The 16792-nt window shown below is 34.5% G+C and overlaps 1 pseudogene across 1 annotated transcript in view; it reads left to right on the forward strand.

Annotated features, from left to right (window-relative positions):
- Positions 1-16792, forward strand: part of LOC143233612 (putative polypeptide N-acetylgalactosaminyltransferase 9) — a 118699-nt pseudogene that overhangs the window by 71220 nt on the left and 30687 nt on the right. The window contains exons 3-4 of the transcript XR_013018251.1: positions 5553-6119; positions 13448-13614. The product of XR_013018251.1 is annotated as a putative polypeptide N-acetylgalactosaminyltransferase 9 (transcript). The remainder of the gene's footprint in view (positions 1-5552; positions 6120-13447; positions 13615-16792) is intronic.

Raw genomic sequence — 16792 nt, forward strand, 5'->3', positions numbered from 1 at the left:
CACTTCTGTTTAGTCTGTATTGTTGAATTAGCTTCCTTAATATCCAAGTTAGGAATTTGTTGTGTTAGCCTATTTTTAGTAATAAGATAAAAGATATACAAGATAAAATGTTTTTTGGCGTACTCACTTTGCTTGTTTCATTGAAGTTGGTACGTTGTCTCCCTATTAATAAGAACATCCAACCGTCTCTCTGTGATATATTACCACATTATTCTAGAACTATTAGAATATGTGCTTATTGCTACGAGATGTTTGTTATTATTTAAATGTCGCATACAATTCGTTTGCTTTGTGTACTTTTGTGATTGTCTACAGAAGTTGGATTTGTTCTGTCCACCTACTGGGGGATTGTTGAACAGATAATATTCGTTCAAAGGCTCGATGTCTTCTGTGAACTATCTTGATATATATGTGGTGCTACAATTATCCGTCACTCTACGTACTATGGTTATGTTAAGACCTGTGCCAGAAGTGACAAAATGAAAGTGATAGAACACTTGCTTTGAGAGGGAACTTGGTGTAATTCGTCTTTATCAAGTTGTAAAAATAGTAGACCCAGTCTAACACTTTAGGATGTGCTAAAATATTAGATATGATCAGTTTCCTCGCAAAAAAAAAAAAAAGTCGTAAACACGTTATATTGACTGAGGACACCAGCACACACATCCACTGTTTAACAACGTGGTTTAAAAAGACATCAGCTCACACGTCCGCTGGTTAACTACGTGGTTTAATGACACGTTCCATAAGTCAAGTATCTTGCTTAATATATTTAATAAATATTTTTATATTTTAAATTAAACAACATCATCAACGCAAATATGAAAACAATAAAAAATGCAGTATTCTCGTGTTTACCGAGATATCTTGCGCATCAAACGTATCAGTGGAGAATCAATACGTTTGTAAACCATCTGTCCGTCGAGCGGTAGACAGAAGTTTCAGGAGATCTTGAAATAATGATTTATCCTAATTATCGTCTTGGTTACAGTAATATTGTTATGGTGAATTTGCTAGAAGGAAAATAACCTAGAAATTTATATTTGAACTTTATTTTTGTTAATAAAACCGTTCGAGTAAAAGTATAATATTCCGACTTCACTATATCTGCCATTATATCACTAGTGCTGACTAGGCCTTTCGCTATATACCAGGGCTCTTCAGGCCAGCTTGGATAACACAAACAGCGCAGATAGACTAATGCAGCTTTTTATAAGATTGTCAACTGTGTATGGATTAAGTTAGTGAAGTATAATCATTCATGAAATCTGTGTCGGAATACATCATTACTGCGGTAATTATTTATTTTAAATTTCATTTTTACCCGGGATGGTCAGGTGGATAGGGTGCTAGACTCATAATCTGAAGGCCGCGAATTCGAATCCCCGTCACACCAAATATGCCTGCCTTTTCAGCCGTGGGGGTGTTATAAAGGTACAGTCAATCCCACTGTTTGTTGGTAAAAGAGTAGTACAAGAGTTCAAGGTGGATGATGATGACTAGCTGCTTTCCCTCTAGTCTTACACTGTTAAATTAGGGACGGCTATCGCAGATAGCCCTCAAGTTGCTTTGCTCGAAATTAAACAGATATTTTAACACTATATATCTGCTATTATTACCACTTGGTAACAAGTAACTGGAAATAATTTGTCTTTATGCGATTAAATATTTTTTCACGAAAATTCTCTACCAGTAATAGAGCTGTAGAGATGATTTCACTATTACTTTGAGAAATACATAGAAGGAAGCTTTGCTCTATGAGAAACTTGATAATTCAGAATTATGGGTAAAAAATATCCAATTGTTATTTAGTGGAAGTTCTTCCCCCGAATGAGCAGCGGTGTCTCGCGTGACCATTATTGAAAGATTAGATTAGAATATGGTTTAAGCGATGGTTAAATGGCCGAGAGCTAAATAAATAATTCAAGTCGATATTACACGTGTAGCGCAAAGTGAAATAACTTACCCAATTGGTGTGTTCAGCTTTGCTTGAGGTCATGACGTAATTTGGCGTAAATGATGGTTAAAAAAAAAAGATTATCTGTTACCATAGTAACAATAGCAGGATGTAATTCATTGACCAGTGCTCCAGTTGTCGTGTTATTTCCTAAAATGCAAGCAAACGTTCCAACTAGGAAAATAATTTATACAAAAAATTATACTTATTTTGTTTATCTCTCATAAAAATTGTGAATTTCTTTAACTTTGTCATACGTAACTGGTAACTGTGATAGTACAAAAACAATTTGATGAAACTCGCGCTTAAAAAATTGACGAGGTAATATATCTGTAATTAAATTATAGATTAGAAAAATGGAAGAAGAAAACGGTTACTGCTTATATAGTTAGTGGTGAAGGTTCCGTGTTTTTATTTAGTGCTAAAATTATGCATTTAGCTAGTGGTAAGGTTACTATGTTTTGTTATTGTGTTTAATAAAAAGCAGTGTGAAGAAGGGACATTCTAAAACAAATGTAATTAAAACTGACAGTCAAACTAGTAGTTACGCTTGTTGCATTGATAATAATTTTACAGCATATATTAATATATTCATGAATTCGTGCAAGTAATTAATGAATATTTAATAATTTTGTAACATAGTCACGATTTCATGGAACTAATTAATACATATTTACTGTAAAATTATTTTCAATATTATAAATGTACTTACCAGTTTGGTCGCCAGGTTTGATTCCTTTATGTCGCACGCTGAATTTTTTTTGGCTGCATCTTTTTCTCCACATCTAAGGTGTTTATGATTATATGTCATGACTTTTTGTCAATACACACCAAAAGCCGCAACAAGTAACAAAGTGACACTAAACAGCTTATTATTCGGAACAGACATGTATTTTAAAAATCAGGTAAGAATCTTTAAAATATATAATGGTAGTTTTCCTCTCTAAAACAGCGTTAATATCCTCCTTTTCAGTGACGCTGTGGAATTTAGATTGACAGTTTCTTGTCACTGCCTGCTGCATGAGGCATCACTATTTACGCTGATTGCTTAAGCTAATGTCAGGTAACAAACACTAAACGATCTTTAATTAAAACAATGCCATGAAAGCTAGCATGTTTGTGCTTAAATGTTGATAATGAATAATCAATAATAACTGTCCACTCGTATGATTCTTGGCCCGGCATGGCCAAGCGTGTTAAGGCGTTCGACTCGTAATCCGAGGTTGCGGGTTCGAATCCTGGTCGCACCAAACAGGCTCGCCCTCCCAGCCGTGGGGGCGTTATAATATGATGGTCAATCCCACTATTTGTTGATAAAAGATTAGTCCAAGAGTTGGCGGTGGGTGGTGATGACTAGCTGCCTTCCCTCTAGTCTTACACTGCTACATTAGGGACGGCTAGCGCAGATAGCCCTCTAGTAGTTTTGCGCGAAATTCAAAAACAAATAAAAACAAAACAAATATGATTCTTTTGAAAACTTGAACTGGAACTGCTATTCTAGTTGGCTTGGTTTAAATAACACTTATGTATCTGCATGTTTTTCTCATCTTAGTTTTGCTGTTCTAAACCAGTCGTTTTTAATCCAAATGCACTTTTATTCTTAGTTGAAGCCGTAGTAAAATGTTAGACTATAGCTCGTTGCTTTTTTGCGTAGGCATGCACACTCATTTTCGTTAAAATTGAGATGTTTTTGTTGAATATATTTGCACATGTGGCTTATATTCACAAAATGAGACTTGTAATTGCAAATTGAAAATATCTATCAGCGTGTCAAATTAGAAAAAAAATACCAAAAGTATGTTTTCCTAACAAAACATTTTTTCACATTTAGTGCGAAGAAAAAACAGGAAGAAAATAAAAGTTGGAGATGTTACGTCTCTTATATTTCTTAACGGATTGTCTTGAAATTTTGTATTTCAAGTGAGAATCCAGTCTTGCACAACCATTAAAATATGTGGTAGTTTGGATTATCACAGTCCAACCTACAGCAGGTGGAAAATAACAAAACTATTACTCTTGTTAATAACACACAGTGTGCCTCATAGGTTTTTTGTTTTGCTACAAGAAATACTACTGCGTGTCTTGATTTAACTAATGCTAATGTTACAATGTATTTTGTTAGTGCATGGAGTACTATATACCTAGCTAGTGCTAATGGTACAATATCTTTAGCAAAACACGAACTTTACTAGAAGCACTAGCTAAAGTACTATTGGACATCCGACATTCTTAAACTTCTAGTTGAGCGTTCGCTAACTTTGTTTATATAATTTAGTATAATTGTGTTTAAAGGGAAAATGTTAATAGGAAAAAACATGTTTATTCTTAGTGTATGGAGCTAAATTCAAGGCTAATTCAAATCTTCTGTTGGGATTACGGCCGAAAACTTTTCTAACAGCGAGCGTATCTATAGTGATGAATTATTGTAGTCTAATCATTTTAACCTTTGGTGTATTGGTTTGTGGGTGTTTTAGTGCTTATAGTCCGCTTACTATGTATGTTAGTGATCATTAATATACAAGTTCTTTTTAAATAGCCCTTATTCATCCAATTAATTCACCTTTGATTAGAATTTGTTAATAATAAAATACGGAACATTATCATGAATTCTTTTCATTATCAGCAGTATAATTTTCTTTCCTTATCGTAGTTATTCAGTAGTCATTGAAATATTTACCTTAAAAGGAATCCGCGTTTTTAAAAGTTCAAATGAAATGTTTAGATTACGAGTTTTATACTAGTCACATGGCACTGTTTTTGTTACAGTTATGACTAGATTTGGACACTATAGTATGGATCTTTTCTCCATTTATGGAATTCCGTTGCAGTGCGTTAGTCAATGCTCAGTTTAGCTATCATTGCGTCAATTCCGAACCACCGACCTCGGTAATTATTAACCTGGAAACCTGAACGTGTGGTCTATCTACCATGATGTTAAAAGTATGAAATCCGAACTAATCTTTGTAAAAATATGAATTACCTACTCCAGCCTTTATTAATAATTATCAACTAACTCGATAAATCAATACAATGCTTTTATATTCTAACATTATTTTTATTATTATTATTATTATTTCTCAAGCTTTTGTTTGGTACTTACATTTCCAAAACATACTCCTAATGTATTAGTGGCTGCTAAATGCTAAGCCTATTAAGCGCAATAATTTTACTTTTCAGGCTTAGGCCTAGATAGCATTCAACGAAATATAAGCGCACAATATCTGAATTTATACTGTAGTATATATATGATGCCTGTTCACGAATTAACTTAAGATTTAGTGTTGTTATTAAGTGCAACGTGGAAGTTATTCAAGAATCTGTTCGTTTGTTATAGGTGTGACGGTAGTTAAGCGTATTTGAAATGCTATTATATATTTTTGTATTGGACTACAGAGGGATGTGACGTTACACTATTATATACCGAACACACTGTTGAACAAAATTAGCATGCTTAAGTGTTGATCTTACACTTATGTAAATGTTTTTATTTCATTTTACCAAATCGTCTTTTTCTTTTGCTAAGTTCAGGTAGTCTGTGCTTTATTATTACTATTTATTTGTATCAACATGGAGTAAACATATTTATTTTAAACAGGTGATCCGCGTTTCGTCCTGTTTTATGTTGAAAGATTTCATCTGTAAACACTCGTTACATCAGTGGTGTGTACAGAATTTATCAAGATGACTTTGTTTCCCCGAAGACGTAGTCTTATCCTAAAAGTTCTGGTGCTTGTACCAGTCACGTGGTTTGTAGTCACGGTGTTACTGGCTCTGAATGAGAAAGAGACAGCGAACGAAGATTTAGAATTAAGAAGTAATCTAAATACGAACATTAACATACTAAACAGTGAAAAAGGTATCATACGACATCCAAAATATAATCTCTCAGAAGAATTTTTGACCCCACAACCTCCAGATGTGCGTCATGAACACAAGAAAGACGATGAATTTACGGACGTGCCAGGAGTCTTGGGACGTGGGGTCCTTCCGCCTCCTAGGGACGCTGACAGCCCAGGTGAAATGGGTAAACCAGTTAAACTAAGTAACCTGACCCAGACTCAGAAAGCCTTTATAAAACAAGGGTGGGAAAAGAATGCTTTAATCAGTATGTTAGTGACCTTATCTCTGTCCACAGAAGTCTACCGGACGTGAGGGACAAAGAGTAAGTGAAGTTATAGTTTTAATAATATTACAAGTTTTAAAATATTTAACTAATTTTGCCGAAACATGTATGTTGATTTTAGAATATTTATTTGCGTAGTAAACGATATCCTGGTGATACTGTTAGAATATTATTGTTAATTAAACTTCCGTTTCAAGTTTCGCTCTTTGCCCAAGGGCAACAAAACGAAATTTATTGTATTTTCACACTTTGAAGCATGGACAGGATTTGTAACCAAGTTGTATCTTTATAAATATGGGGGCGAAAAGTGACCTTATTACTGAGTATATCGAGTGTACTACTGGTAAAAGTGACCTTAGGTATATCGAATACTGTGACCTTATTACTGAGTATATTGAGTGTATATTGTACTCCACAGGAGAAAGTAGTAGGCAACTGAATCCATTGTCCACCTACGCTAAAACCAGGGGTTCGGTTCCTCTCGGTGGACTCGGCAGATAGCCCGATGTGGCTTTATTATAAGAAACACACAAACTACTCACCCCGGTAATTCAGCCTATACTTTAAAACGTTTAGTGGTACCAGGCTTAGATCATTTTGGGTGATTCCTTTACATAGTAAGTGTTATCATAGTTTTTTGGTTTCTCCTAACTTTCACCAGGGGCACTACATGTAAAATATACAAAAAAGTGTTACTGCCTATAGTAATTCATACAAATTATTTAATTTTATTTTTTTAAATTTGTTTTAAAGTGACAAAGAAGTATATTTCACAAATATACCTTCACACCAATATTGATATGTTTAGCAAGTACAATTACGTGTTAAACTATAAACATTAACATTATCATTAATTTATCTTCACAAACTGGTGATGTCATCAGGGAAACCAAAAATAGAAATACCGTTTTGTAAAGCGAACTACTACGTTAAATGATTCATTAAAAACGCTTCGAATTTTGGCACAGAAAACAAATTATTAAGATGTAAAAACATCTCCACTGTATACTATTATAAAAACATACCAAAGGCGCAATAACCAGTTTAGTAAGGAAGCATAGTGCATTAGAATAAGGGGAAAATATGAACATGAATTCGTAACTATCTTCATAAATCGTGGGTCACTCACCATGCTGTCTTATGACCGTGTTACAGCTTTTTGTGGAAGATAGTTTGGTTCAACGTGTCTAATAATAACAAAATTCACCTGTAGAGAGCGTTACTTGAAATGCAAGTAAAAACTTTTAGATTTGTTTCTTTGAAACTTTTAAACAACTTTTTAATAAAGCGAAAATTTATTATAAAAATATAATAATCTGGAACTCCTCAGCTGGACTAACAAGACCCTTAACGGCAACACTCAACACGCAGGAGAAACGAATGGGAAGCGATTCTTAACACACAAGGAAGGTCTCGGTATCTCATTATATCGGTAACGTGAAGCGACTATAACACACTGGAATTGCGATACGTTTAAAAGGCTCTATTTCGTATTTTAATTTGACGTTTTTCACTTTCTTAAGAGAGTTGGAGCGTTCGTGATGACGTGAAACCCACTTGAATTAAAAATGTATTTAATTAAAATAAAGTACAAAGCAATGTTTTGACCTAGTTAGGTTATTTTCAGGTCGACCTGAAGGTAATTTAAGAAGGTCAAAACGTTGTTCAGTACATTATTGTATTTAAGGCTTTAATTACCCTACCATTCGTCTTGAGAGTACAGAGTTGGAGCGTGTTTTGTTCTTCGGGACAAGTAGTATATATTACAGAATACTGCAACGTACGTACATGTAGGAGCTGTTCAAATCAAACACAGCTTCTGTTCTTTTTGTGGTCTGACATGGCCAGGTGGTTAGAGCATTCGACTCGTAGTCTGAGGGTCGCGAGTTCGAATCCCCGTCGCACCAAACATGCTCGCCTTTTCATCCGTGGAGGCGTTATAATGTCACAGTCAGTCTCACCGTTTGTTGGTAAAAGAGTATCCCAAGAGTTGGAAGTGGGTGGTGACGGCTAGCGCAGATAGCCCTCGTGTAGCTTTGCGCGAAATTTAAAAAACAAACAAATAACTTACTCTTTTCAGCGTTCTAAACAACAAGAAAGTAGAGTGTTTGTACAATAATACTAGTCGTACAGTTAACCTTTCATCGTCTGAAAGTAATTAACTTTGTGAGTTTTAGGATAATTTGATTTTGGTTATAATATTCCATATTTCTTCTAATCGTTAAAGTCATTTTTAGTGTCCGACTAAACCACGCAAGTCTAGCTGTTCCGTTTTAAGAGTAGATGACTCGTTTTGGAGTCGTTCATTATGGTCCTTGGTTTGCTTCTCGCTGGATTCACAAGAGGAGTGGGGCACTTGGGGCGTAAGACTGCTAATACACCCAATTATTAGTAACCCATTCCTCAAATTAAGTCGATCCTTTCGAAGTTGAAATGGATTGGCTAAAGGCTGAATTAAGTGTTCATTTGAGCTATCATGAGAAATGGTTGTAGATGTTGTCCGGCAGTTTCGTGCCCAATAAAACCCACCTGATCCATCGCCACATCCCGAATAATCTGAAATAATGGTTCTGTAGCTACATGACTAATCCTCTGTTTTTACATGGGATTTTTATAAGTACCCATAACTTGTAGTATCCGTCATCATTACATATGTTGAATGTGTAGACCGACAGCTTACAGTTTCACCAATGAGTTAAAACAACTTCATTATTCGCCTGTGTACGAACTTACAATGTCATCAGACATTATCAGATCTTTTGGCACAGTGCCAAATAATCTGAGCATAACTCCAAGAAGTTATGTATACCTTGTAGCCTGAATAATCTATTAGAAAGGCATTCTTATTAACCCATTCAAAAAGTTCTCTGAAATAAAAAAAATAAACTTCAATAGAACCCTCTGAACTAAACATTTTCAGAAAGTCACTTGTACACCGTCTTCAGAAGGATGCACTGAACTAAACATTTTCTAAGATATTCTTACATTAATCTCCTCAAGAAGACAATATAATATAAACTTCTTCAGAAAAATATTCCTCATTCAGTATCTTCAAAAAAGCGCCCAATTTAGAACACTAAACTTAACACCTACAGAAAAACTTAATTCAGCACTTTCAGAAGTGCACTCTAACAACAACTTTTGAAAAACTCCTTTACATCAACGCTACGCCTCTTTCATCCGGGTCTCTAGTCATCCTTTATGATCCGTTGCCGCAAAAATACGCATACGATATTTAGGATCATGCGGTTGCTATAACATTGAGAGAGAAATCTCATTATTTGACGAGAAAAGATTAGCCTACGAATTGTAGGTTATGCTGGTAATAAAGTGCTGTCTCTGTCTCTTTCAAGTCTGTAAGCTGAGTATTAAGATCGGTTATGCACAGGTAGCAATTGTGTAACATTATGCGCAATTTTCGAACAAGTAAAAATTTTTCTTGGGCTTGCCCTGCTTCGTGTTACATAAGTCAGACAACAAAAAATCAAATTTATCAGTTTAGTTTACAAAACTTGTTATTTGGCCATAATAATAGTATCTCTCTGTGTCAGTAACTCTGATTACACATGTCATAACTTATAAACAATAGAGTAAATACTTCGGAGACAACAGATATAATGTACATGACAGGTGCGCTCCGTATAATGACGTTCCAACCACATTGTGTAGCTATCTTCGATGTTAGAGGAGTGATGTGAAGGGGTGATAAAATGATGTGTGTTACAGCTGTATAAACACGTATAAGTTTATCCAAGTAAGTTTGCAACGGTTAAAGTACCTAAATTACGATTATTACATCTGACAGTAAATAGCTTATGGAGTTTGAGCGATGAGTAAACAAAATGCTGATTAAATTATTTGACAATATCTTAGGTGTTAAAAGTGATTGACAGTAACTAGTTAGATATTCTTGAAAAGTGAATTTAGTTAAATGTCTCGTTGGATAATTAGGTTACCGTAAGGTAAAGGTTCATCCGTGTATTCTGCAGAGAGTGGTAACCGTCGTTGTATTGTACTCTTCAATAATCACCGTTTGTAGTCATAAGGAAGAATGGTCAAGTACCTGGAAGCACTCGTGTTTTTTAGTTTTTCAAAATTCATTGCATTCTTTGTTTGTGATCCTATGTGCTCTTTTATCATGACTAAATGCTGTAGCTAGGCATTCATCAAAATTAATGGACAGCAACTACTGTAAGTTGGGTATTCGTCACAACTGATGTATAGTAACACGCTGTAGGCTGGGTATCAATTAGAATTAATTGATGGTATCCGTATGCACTTAAAAGGAAGGTCAAATGCCTTTTTAGTAGTAAAAATAAACTTATAGTAGGAGATGCTAATCATCTGCACTGGGATGGCCAGTGTACATGCAGAGAACATACTTTTCCAAGAAAGGAATGCGCTGTGTATGTTATGAAGTTTTTATATGTTGATGAGTGGAAGGAGAATCCCAGTACCAGTGTCTTGACTTGTGCATAACTATTTCTTTCTCCACTCACACGAAAGAAAACACAGAGTAAAACATCACATAAACCTTTTTCCTGTGCTGTAGATATGGGCTTTCAGGTTTGTCCGTAGGAGAATTATATTGTTTGAATAAGCATTTAGTTAATTTCGGGTGTTTCAGTCGTGTAGTATAAATGAAACTGACTGTTTGTACTTGTTTGATTGTCTAGTTCTTTTTGTTTTAAAAAATGACTGTACATCCAAAGACTTCTCTGTGAATATATTTAGGGTCCGAAGATGACTTTCGTGGAGGAAGATTGATGGCAATGACTCCAAAATATTCTCTACAGCAGAGTGTTACAGCGGTTACCCGAAGTGGCTTTGCTATATAAACACACACACGCACGATAGTACGTATTAGTCATGCCTTCCCCTTTCCCCCAATAAAAGTTGGACATGTTTTATTTAACTAGTGTTTATATGCTTGAAATCCATCGATTTAGTCGATATTCAACATTTTTAATTTCGTGGTACAAAAGTTCAAAACCACACTTTTAACCCACCTTATATTCTGGCTATGATCAGCTTATTTCATTGCCCCAGTTTGTATGCGAATCGTCTGTTTTCCTGATGAAAAGGCTTTTATAATAACAGTTGAAACTTAAAAATGAATGTTGATGATTCCATTATAAATTACATGCTGCGATATGAATCACGAACAATCTTAAACTTTATTAGAATTTCAGCATCTGTGATTATGGATATGAGCTACACGATCAGCTGTGAATCACGAACTGTACAGTTGAAGTTTTCTATATATATTTAGTTTGTGTTTAAACGCAAATCTACACAATGATCTATCTGCGTTAGGTATCGAACCCTGAATTTTAGCATATCAACCATTAAACTTACTGCTGAGTTACTGGAGGGGAATTCATATTTAGAGAAATAAATAAACACATGAGGGACAAGTAAAATATAACCATCGTGTAATTACTGGAAAAAACCAACTTGATGTTGGGGAAATACCACTCCATTTAATTTAAACCTAAATTTTAATGTACTTATGTTTTCTGTTCTAAGTGTGGTTTAGTGTTCAAGAATACCGGGCTGTAGGTTCGCTTCTACCTCCATCTATGGATGCGTTATTAGTTACAGACAATCACACTATGCCATTCAAAAACGAACATAGCTTTTGGGGCAGGCTTTTTATCTTATCAATTAGTTATGGTTACACTGGTCGTTTAGCATTAGTTGCTAGATTCTGCTTTTAATATAGTTTGGGAGCAGTTTCGATTTGTGGACCACAACTTAGTTTACGTTATTGGAGGAAAGTGGTACGTCTGCTTTATCATGGGCGCCGCAACCAGAAGAGATCAGCAAATCTAAGCCCTCTACACTTTTCTAGCCATAGGAATATGATATCTCTAGAACAAATTATATAAAACGTTATTCCAAATGAAGATTTTAAAATGTCCTCTGTTGAGCAAGGTGATGGTATCAGAATTCCAATAAGGAAACGAAAGACGGTACATTTAGATGTTCTTGGTAAGTACTGCTAATGGTGTGTGTGAAAACGTTACTACAGGGTGATGGGACTGTACAGATGTTTCACTATGTCCTCTGTTTGGAGCAGCACCGCTAGTTTCCAAACCCTTGTATTTTTGTTTATAGACTTACATTGTTTAGTAAAACTAACACATTTGTAAGCTTCTCGGGGTCTCGCAGTATGGTGTTTGAACAATCTAGTTTCTATTCATGTGTCGACTCGGGCCTTACCCGTCTTTAGGTTACTGGTACTTCAGTTTCTGAAGAATTTGTTGCATACATGGATTGGAAGGAATTAATTAAGCTCTGATTGCAGGGAGCAGAACCAGTAAATAGCCACGAGGGACACAATATTTATTACATCTGAACTGTAGTTCTGTCATACGTGCCTCTCCCCGTTCTGTATATGGACTTAAGTGTGTGTGTGTGTGTGCGCGCGCAAGTGTTTCTACAAGTGCTTATTTCTTAGAGCTTTAACATTTGTAGTATATGACATACTTTCAGGCCGAGCGTGGCTTAGTGATTAATCTGCTTGACTGCGAGTCCAAGGTTCCTGATTCGCGTCACGTTGTCTCGACAGTACGCTCATTTTGCTGACCTGGGTTTGTTAAACGATAAACAACATTTGTTGGTGAAGGCAACAAGAAACCACGTGAACATATCTGACAGGCACAATAACTTCGTGAATTAGTGTGTTCTTCTCTTGTCGGTTTCGAGGGCGGTCTAAACAAAGGAAAAAATTATAGATTTAGTTTTGTTAATGTTTCTTGTATGTAACTAGGTTACCTTTACATTGTTATAATTTCTAGCGTGTGGTATATACTTTATTACAAATTCTAGTGTGTAGCACACCTTTGTATTAACTTTCCTAGTGTTTACTTTTTCTTGTGTGTTCCATTCACCCACTTTGCTTCTAGCGTGTTTCTGTGTGTGGGGGCGAACCTCACTTCGTTAACATTTATAGTGTATGACATATCCTCGCTTTATTAAATTCTGAAGAACCTATTTAAAAACGTTTAATTATATTCATTTTAATATTGTTTAAAACGAAACAATCTTGGCAACATGGTTTAGCTCGCATTTTAATTTTGTTTATAATAAATGGGAATAATTTAATTGTTTGTGTTGCTTTTAAGAAAAAAATTAGAAACATATCTGAAGAATAAATTATATTTGCAGGATTAAAAAATAATTTTGAACGTATTTTTATCCTTTCTGCAATTCTGGGTTTCAGAGTAAATTTCTTGGGTATATTTTTTAAACTACAGTCGGTTAGTTATTTGAATTTTTTATCTTAGTCATGCGTTAAAACGCATTAATTTTAAGTGATCTGAGAAAACAGATTTGATAGAGTTTATTGCTGTTTCCTCCAGATGTCGTGAAAACACGTACTTAGACAACCTGCCGCAGACCAGTGTGATCGTATGTTTTCACAATGAAGCGTGGAGCGTCCTCTTGCGGACGGTTCACAGTATACTGGATAGATCTCCTCCGCACCTACTAAAGGAGGTGATCTTGGTGGACGATTTCTCTGACCTACGTGAGTTCATACAAGTTCTGACAGTGGTATATGTCTCTTTGCAAGTGTCCGAATAACAAAATTGTTTTTTTAAATCTCTTCTGGGCAATGATTTTTACTTTATTAATGCAGTTATTCGAAACAAAATGTAGACATTGACGTACTAAACTCACGAAAGAAGTATGACAACATTTAAAAATAATTATCAAGTTCAAATCTAGGTAATTGCTGATATTGTTCATTGTTCGCCATATTGATGACTTAGGGATCATTTGGTCATTTCATAAAATCATATACTTTTAAAATAATTTATCTTTGTTTTAATTATGAATAATGATACCGCTAGGAAAACGTTCTCCTGCAGATGTGTAGTAAACAATGTATTTTAAAGTGACGTACAGAACATTGACATTTTAGAATGTGAACTGATATACGTATTTTTTTTTGTTTTATTCGTAATAATAAGTGAGGGAACAAACTTTTTTTGTTTTCTTTATCTACTAATCAACTTTCAGTCATGAGGCCTGTTCCAGTGATAATGCTGGTAATATAGTTCGAGGTGTCATTAGGCTTTGCAAGTCGTGCATTGCACTCCTTCCATTGCATTTGCCTTTTTTTTTTTTTTTCCTTCGCTAGCTTCAAATGTGGCATTCAATTATCGCTAACGTGAAACATTCATTAGCCAATAAGAAGCAGTATCACCATCTCTTCTTATCCTGGTTCCCATTGCTGTTTTGTCGCTTCTAATGGAAATGCTGATACAGTGAATACAGATCAAATGTAATCCAGCAAGCTGTGGAAAAAATTGTATTAAGGATTCACTGAGATAGGAAGGACTTGTGCGTGTTTCTTTTTTAAAGTGTATAATAAAGACATTTTTGTTTTTAAATCGTGATTTTAAATCGCATTATTCAATGTCTGCAGGCCCTAATCTAGTATTTTAATTTTATGTATTAATGGCTGATCTTGTTAAACTTTAAAAGGGATGTTTAATATTAAATCTGTATAGATTATTATTCGTGTTTTGTAATTTCTTTTGTAGAGCATCACATTGTTAGGGAATAATTTCATCGACTAGCAGGAATCGACAGTTCGTTAGGCCTAAATTTTTGTCTTTTTATGGCAATTTTCTGACGTGGGCATTGTGCTAACACATATCACATTCGTCTCGTGTTATTCACAAGAAAAATAATACAGAAAACTGTTGGGAAAATTAGTATGGTAGTACACGTGTGCCCTTAGAAGCACACTGTTTTATAGAGCATGATATAACTGTAATTGTTTGGTTGAAAATTTTGTTTCACGAGTTGTTTACTTCAAATGGCTGAAATTAGGAACATGAAAGGAAAATTATTTCACGAAACGGATGAAACGCGTATTATTATGTAATTAGTTTTCACTAGTGGTTTGTTTCAGTTTGACACGTTTTTTTTTTCTTTTATATTCTCTTGGTCTCTTTTTGTTTCGTTTCCTTCCACTGTTTTATGAATACTTCACGAATATTAAATTAATATTATAAATATTATAGCATAAATCCATTATTTGCAGTGAACCAAATAACAAAAAAGTAGATTCACATCCCTTATTTAAATCGCTTGTTAGAAGATAATCTTACAAGTATGAAATATAAATGAGCTAGATGTTTCAATGTGACAATGATTTAACCCAACATTACTCTAGGAAAATGTTGTTAGTACGTATTAACAAAGTTCAGTGCTTTTTTACGAGTGATCATTATGGTATGTTTCAGATAAGACTTCATGTTTGTTGTTGTTACACAACTCTGAGTTTCTAATACAAGCGAAATAGACTTTATTAACATGGTTTTTTCTCTTTACTTCACAAGTTAAGCTAATGGTGATCTTAGTTACTATAGTTCGTTCATTTGATATACTGAACTCATCTACCACCATTATGAAGATACCAGTAAATATTGTCGTTATATGTATTTTCTTTTCCATTGTGTCTGGTTCCTCGACGGTAATTCTAAATGCTTATAACACTAAAAATCGGGTTTCAATACCTGCTATAGGCAGAGCACAGAAGCCCATTGAGTAGTAACAAACAAACCATTATTAACTCTACAAATATCATCGATTTCTTATTTCACACTTCTGATTGGTAGTTTGTTATACCGTTAAACTCAGCAGCACTGCAGGAACAACGCTTTTACAGGGGAACCGAAAAAAAAACAACACATTTGTAGATAGTACCAACTGAATATTTTTCAGAGGATAATGGAACACGGACAATTAGACTCGCTCTTTATCTGGTGATTACTAATCAGTGGTAGTTTTATAAAGTAATCAAGATGGCTTATCAGATTTTGTACATTATAAATTATAGCATAGCTTATTTAACTTCAACTATTTAATTAGAGTAGCCTAAGATTTAGTAACGGGTACTGTTTTCTAATTACCCTGTCTTAGGCTGTCAGCTCATAATTAGAGACGAACCCTTTGTGTAACGTTTCGCAAATATTCCAAACAAACAGTATAAAATCTGAATATTTTTCTTCTAAAATTTCAACAAGCTAAGAGTTAAAGTTGCAAAATGCAACTCGTGTAATGTTGACGAGATAAAACAGGAACTATCAGCCAATAACAGATAAACAATAAATGTTACAGTTGGGACGTCATTGTATTAAGGTCACGGTTATAAATACAACGTTCTGTTGAAACACTGCAATAATAAAAACAAACAAATAAAAAATGTTTGAAAAGTAAGCTAATATCAAAACCAATGTAAACCAGATAGTAAGGATGGTATTTGTGTCACCCCTACATAATAGTACAGACACACATTGCAGTAAAATGTTAACAGATTTGTGATTCAATAGTTATATATATTGCTATATGTTAATTCTTGTCTCTACTATTATGTAGGTTTGATACAAACGCCATCACTACTATCTTGTTTGTATTGTTTTTAACGGATTATATTAGCCAGCCCTACGTTTACTTCCTTTTTATGAAGCACTATAGAAACAGCTTCGATCTTTTTCTGAAATATTAACCTTCTATTCATGAACTGCAGCCCAGAATGTTTTATTTCTTTGTGTGAAAAATATGTTTTTTGGTTTACTTGTGAGTTATTTATTTTGCTTATTTTTCTTTCCCTTACCACGGAAATGATAATTTATAATATTTATTTTCGTTTCTGTTACTAACATATCCTGATGTTGGGCTTGAAGTGCGCT

Source organism: Tachypleus tridentatus, chromosome 12 (assembly GCF_004210375.1).
Source record: "Tachypleus tridentatus isolate NWPU-2018 chromosome 12, ASM421037v1, whole genome shotgun sequence".
Classification (NCBI taxonomy): Eukaryota; Metazoa; Arthropoda; class Merostomata; order Xiphosura; family Limulidae; genus Tachypleus; species Tachypleus tridentatus.